Below are 6,213 nucleotides of genomic sequence, written 5' to 3'. Positions count from 1 at the left end.
TTTTTTCCCGAACTATGCCATTTAAGCATTTCCTTATTGCTACAAAATCTCCCCGTAATTTCGTAATCAGAAGCACACCAGAATTACTATAAATTTGTTTCGTTCAGCTATGTTTTCTTTGTGAAGTTAGCATTAAGTGAAATGTGAGCTTTATAAAATTGTTATCTTCAGTTCCTACAGCGAAGATGCACTGATTAAAATTTATGGCCATGGAGTAACGGCAACGATGCTTTTTTTCGGTAACGGTAATGCGTTACCTTTTTTGTAGGTAACGTAGGGCGGTACAGCGTTCATTTTTTTAGCGTAACGGGTAACGTATTTAGTTATTTTTTTCCGTAACGCCTACAACTCTGTCTGGGAATAAATGGAGAGAAAACTATTTTTGTGCCTTATCTACTCGCCTATACGCGAGCAGATAGGGCACAAAAAAATTGGCAGTGGCTTAGCTCTGGTTAAGCCTGGATATACAAGCAAAAAGCTGCAGTTATGGTTTGTTTGACGTCATGGCTGTCGCAGTTCGCGCACAATGCACTGGGAGCACCACGGTAGCGGTGTAGATTTTGAGCCAACTCCCTCGCTACCACTTCTGGGTCTTCTTTTCTTCCTGCCATGGCGAATGTCTGCGCCTCTTCTACGGCCGCCGCCGCCGCCGCTCACGCGTGCGTTCTCGTAACGCCTTGCGAAAGAACCTTCTCTTGGGACGGACACCGCCGTCCCAACCGTCCCAAGCGGTTAACCGATGGCGAGGAGGAGAAGTAACGACGGAGCGCGCACCGCGGTGCGCGGCCTCTTTTATGTCCACCGCCACCGCTCGGGCGTTTTCGCGACGCCTTGCGATAACGCGATAAGAACCGCTAGCAGCGGCGAAGGGTAAACAGGTGGCGAGGAGGAGAAGGGGGGGGGGGGGCGCGAGGAGGAGGAGGAAGGGCGCGCCGCGGCGGCGCCCAGGGGTGGCCCACGCGAAGCGCGGTGTTGACGAGCCTAGTGAAGCTTTTCGTTTCAAAAGTTTTACAGCCTTATCATGCAAGGGCAAGACACAATTCCGGTTACGAACACGGAAAAGGTGGAATGAAAACTCCGGCAATAGCATTCCTTTGGAAAGTCCTTAGTTCTGGCCCCCACTTAGCTTTTACACGCTATATGGTGGTTGAAATGAGCTCTGCCTGCGAATAGCTTTTGCGCGCCCCTTTTTTTGCAGAGACGCCGCGGTGGCTCAGTGGATATGGCGCCCGGCTGCTGACCGGAAAGTCGCGGGTTTGGTCCAGGCCGCAGCGCTCGAATGTCGATGGAGGCGAAATTCTAGGCACCCATATAGTGTGCGATGGCAGTTCTCGTTAAAGAACCCCTGGTTGTCGAAATTTTCGCTGCCCTTCACTACGGCATCCCCCATAGCCTGAGCTGCTCTCGGACATTAAGTCCCCATCAGCCATAAACCAAATCTTCTTTGCAAGGAAGCCGCGATCCAATTTTGAGATGAATGTCATTGAAAGATAAGCGCTGACCTTCACTGTTCCACCAACGCATGGTTTAGTGAATCTCTGCTCTAAATGAGGCTTCTTCCAGTCACTCAGTGACCGTTCTTCAGTGCGATTTTAGGCTGTCTTCTTCTTGTGACATGAGGGATGTAAAAATTTTGCATGGCCGCAAGCCGAGTTCCACCTCGCATAAAAATGCGTCAGGTACTGATAAAAGCAGATGTAGCGCCCTTTCCCTTATAATCGCGTCGAGTCTTAGACCATCGTCTGGGAATTACTGCCGAAATTATTCGACCGGAGTGTCGCTGCAGATTTTTAAGCTTTCTGCCAACCCTCATCAGTGAAACGGAGGTGTAGTCTTTGCCTGAGTCTTCGCGCACGTTCATCAAAATGAATCGTCTTTGTGCCGGATGCTGTGCGCTGGCCCGGCGTTGTTGTTATCGTTTCAATGTCGCCGCTTTTCGCATGATGGCTGCCGAGAGCTTCCATAGCTGCACTGAAGTATATGTATTAAAGCATTTTTTTATCATTTTCGTGTAACCAAAATAAAGGGCCAACCAAAATGGTTTAGTGACCAATGTGACAATGAAATGGTAGTCTTGCGTCCCATGCTCAGGGGAACGGACGCTTCCACGAATGCGTTAGCGGTATCCAGGCACAGCAGGCAAGCTTTAATATCAACGTCATTGGCACCACAATCAGCCTGACCACGACCGCTGCGGGGCAGAGCCTTCTCCGTTGTCTCTGCAATTAGCCCTGTCCTTTGCAAGCTGCGTCAACCGTATCCCTGCAGATTTCATAATCTCATTCGCCCGGCTAACTTTCTGCCGACCCCTGCTACGCTTGCCTTCTCTTGGAATCCAGTCTGTTATCCTTAAAACCAGCGGTTATCTTGCCTTCGCATTGCACCCTCTGCCCAAGCCCAATTCTTCGTGTCGATTTCGACTAAGGTGTCATTAACTCACGTTTGTTGCCTCACCCATACTGCCCGCCTTCGGTCTCTTAACGTTACATCCTATCATTTTTCTTTCCACAGCTCGCTGCGTTGTCCTCAGCTTAAGCCCAACCCTTTTCATTAGCCTCCACGCTTCTGCCAGATAGGTAAGTCCCGGTAAGATACAGCTATAGTACACTTTTCTCTTGACGGATATTGATAGACTGCCATTTGTGATCTGAGAGAACATGCCACATGCTCTCTAACACATTCTTATTCTTCAGGTCATTTTCCTCTCATGATCCAGATTAGCGGCCACTACCTGACCTAAGTAGACGTATTTCTTTGTCACTCGTTAACCAATTGTTATCTGCTATTTTTTTGCGAGACTGTTGATCATTACTTTAGTTTTCTATATCTTAATTTTAAGGCCTACCGTTCCACTATGCCTGTTTAAATAATTGATCATGCTTCGCAGTGTCATCAGCGAATCATCATTTACCTAGGATATTTTCTATTAACTCTTATCCTTAATGCAGGCCTCGGGACCCCTCCTGTGAACAAGCGGTAGATAGAATTGGCGAGATCGGGTCTCCCTGCCTGACTCCCTTCCCTATTTCAGTTTAATTGCTTTCTACATAAATGACTATTGTAACTATGCAGCCGTTGTACATATCTTTTAGTATTTTCACATAAGACTCTTCTACACCCTGATTGCGCAATACCTGCGTGACTGCTGAGGTTTCTATTCTGTAAAATGCTTTCTCGTAGTCACTGAAGTCTATATACAGGGGCTGGTAGCATTTTGAGCATATCTCTATCTTCTGATTAATGGTGTGAATATTGTCTATTATCGGGTATGCTTTGCGAAAGCCTGTCTGACAGTTTGGTTATTTAAGTCCAAGGTTGTCAGGATTACTTTTTCAAGGACACTCGTTTGTTTCCATCTTCCACTGTTTAGTACTCACAACGTGTCCTTGCTGGGAATGCAGAATGTGTAGTTTAGTTTATTGGGGTTTAACGTCCCAAAGCAACTCGGGCTATGAGGGATGCCGTAGTGAAGGGCTCCGGAAATTTCGACCACCTGGGGTTCTTTAACGTGCACTGACATCGCACAGTACACGGGTCTCTAGAATTTCGCCTTCACGAAGTTCGGCCGCCGCGGCCGGGATCGAACCCGCGTCTTTCGGGTCAGCAGCCGAGCACCGTAACCACTGAGCCACCGCGGCGGGGCTGGGAATGCAGAATGAAGTGCTTTGTGAAATGTGGATTGTGAGGATTTAACGTCCCCGAGGAACACAGTGGCTATGAGGGAGGCCACAGTGAGGGGCTCCGCATTACTTTGGATTTTTTTTTTAGGAACGATATGACGCAGTAACTGTCTCACATTGTAAAATGGCAGTTTGGGCGAGTTGGTTAAGCATCTTGTAATAATACAGCGCAAGGACACAGGACGAGAACGGAGAGAAGACACACACGGCGCTGAACTTGCAACGGCGTTTATTGGAAAAAAACACGCTGATTTTTAAGGCAGGCCCTCAAGAAAGCGCGCGCATGCGCTTTGTCAAAAATACACTTGTCAGGCAATAATATGTCTCGTAATCGCACTCGTGATTATTGGTGCTAACCGCTGTTTAGCAACTTCATCTCCTTAGAGGACAATGCTACTGAAGGCTGGCTGACACATCTGCTTCCTTTTCTCAAGATATGAAATGCCTCTGCTACTTCCCTCGTGCAACGATCATCATGGATGAACAAGACTTCGGTGTCAGCGAGAAACGGGGTGCACTTACACAATTCATGTCGACAAGGAAGTGGCGAATAAATTGGCAGGTGGTTTAATACGCATTTTTAGGTACGTTGATGATTATCTTGTGGTTGTGAAATCCCCTCAGGCAGAAACCGTGTCAAGGGTTTTAGATTGTTTTGTAAGGAATGGGTCCGGGATCAAATTTACGCATGAAATTCCTCAGCATAACACACTACATTTTTTGGACTTACTGCTGGTTTTTGAAAAAGACCACGTGTGCTGGCAATACTGCCCTCGGAGCGAGAAGCCCCTGTTGAACTATAGGTCTTGCCACTTGAAACTAGTAAAAAACGGTATAGTAACCAGGTGCATGAGTATGGCGTCAGAGAAATCCTGTTCTCACAAAATGAAGACTAGCCTCGCGCCCAGGTACACCGCTGTAAGTAGGCCGGTTTCCCAGATTCAGCTCTTGTGTCCTGTGCGGAATAGATCCTGAAAAAATTGAAAACCCCTGAACGTGACTCTGAGCAGCGCTCCAGTCTGGACGATACAACAAAGAATATAGCTGTAATGCCGTACGTCCCTTTCGCACAGATTTAAGAAAGTGGGGCCAAGTATGGTGTAAACGTTGTGTTCTCGGCTCCTAATAAGGTAGGCAAGGTGGGGGCAGCCGTTGAAAGGAAGAGAGATGGAATGGGCATGAAAACAGGGTGTAAAATTAACCATGCAAACAAGCTCTTCTTGTGTAAGGTTTCTGTAGTCTGGTTTGGTTTATGGGTTTAACGTCCCAAAGCGACTAAGGCTATGAGAGACGCCGTAGTGGAGGGCTCCGGAAATTTCGACCACCTGGGGTTCTTTAACGTGCACTGACATCGCACAGTGCACGGGCCTCGAATTTCTCATCCAAAGAAATTCAGCCGCCGCGGCCGGGATCGAACCCGCGTCTTTCGGGCCAGCAGCCGAGCACCATAGCCACTGAGCCACCGCGGCGTCTTTGGTTTCTGTAGTCTACCAGATTTCCCTGTCCTGTGGCCGTACTTTTATTGGCCAGACAGGTCGTTGCATTAATGTACGGCTTTTGGAGCACCAAAATTCTTTGGGAAAGTTGCCCCACCGCGGTGGATCAGTGGTTATGGTGCTCGGCTGCTGACCCGAAAGACGCGCGTTCGATCCCGGCCGCGGCGGCTGAATTTCGAGCGAAATTCTAGAGGCCCGTGTGCTGTGCGATGTCAGTGGACGTTAAGGAACCCCAGGTGGTCGAAATTTCCGGAGCCCTTCACTACGGCGTCTCTCATAACCTGAGATGCTTTGGGACGTTAAACCGCAACAAACGAAACCAATGTTTGGGAAAGTGTTCAACAAACTTGGCGAAGCATTGTCTCGAGTGTAAGTGCACCCCGTTTCTCGTTGACACCGAAGTCTTGTTCATCCATAATGATCGTAGCACGAGGGAAGTAGCAGAGGCATTTCATATCTTCGGTTGCCGCATCGGTTGCCGCATTGTATCACGCGTTGTTTTTAATTTATTCTTCATACTTGCTTAATATATTGTTGTTGCCCCCCTTACTCAATGGCCGTCTGGGCCCTGTAAGGTATTTTGAATAAATGAATAAATAAATAAAAGGAAACAGATGTGTCAGCCAGCCTTCAGTAGCATTGACCTCTAAGTAAATGAAGTTGCTAAACAGTGGTTAGCACCAATAGTCACACGTGCGATTACGAGACATTTTATTACCTGTCAAGTGTATTTTTGAGCAAGCGCATGCGCGCGCTTTCTTGACGCCCTGCCTTAAAAAGCAGCGTGTTTTTTCCTATAAACGCAGTTGCAAGTTCAGCGCCGTGTGTGTCTTCTCTCCGTTCTCGTCCTGTGTCCTTGCGCTGTTTTATGACAAGGTGTCTCACATATCTGGGCGGAGGTCTCGGGAATAATTTCCACCACTTGGGGATCATTAAGGTGCACTGATATCGCACAGAACACGGCCTCCACCGTAACGCGGTTGTCGCGGCCAGGTTCGAACCCGGGTCATCTGGCTTAGTAGCGGGCAACCGCAAGT

This window comes from Amblyomma mixtum, chromosome 9 (assembly GCF_055824585.1).
Source record: "Amblyomma mixtum isolate Tamu chromosome 9, ASM5582458v1, whole genome shotgun sequence".
NCBI classification, from domain to species: Eukaryota; Metazoa; Arthropoda; class Arachnida; order Ixodida; family Ixodidae; genus Amblyomma; species Amblyomma mixtum.
Note: the sequence above shows the minus strand (reverse complement) of the source record.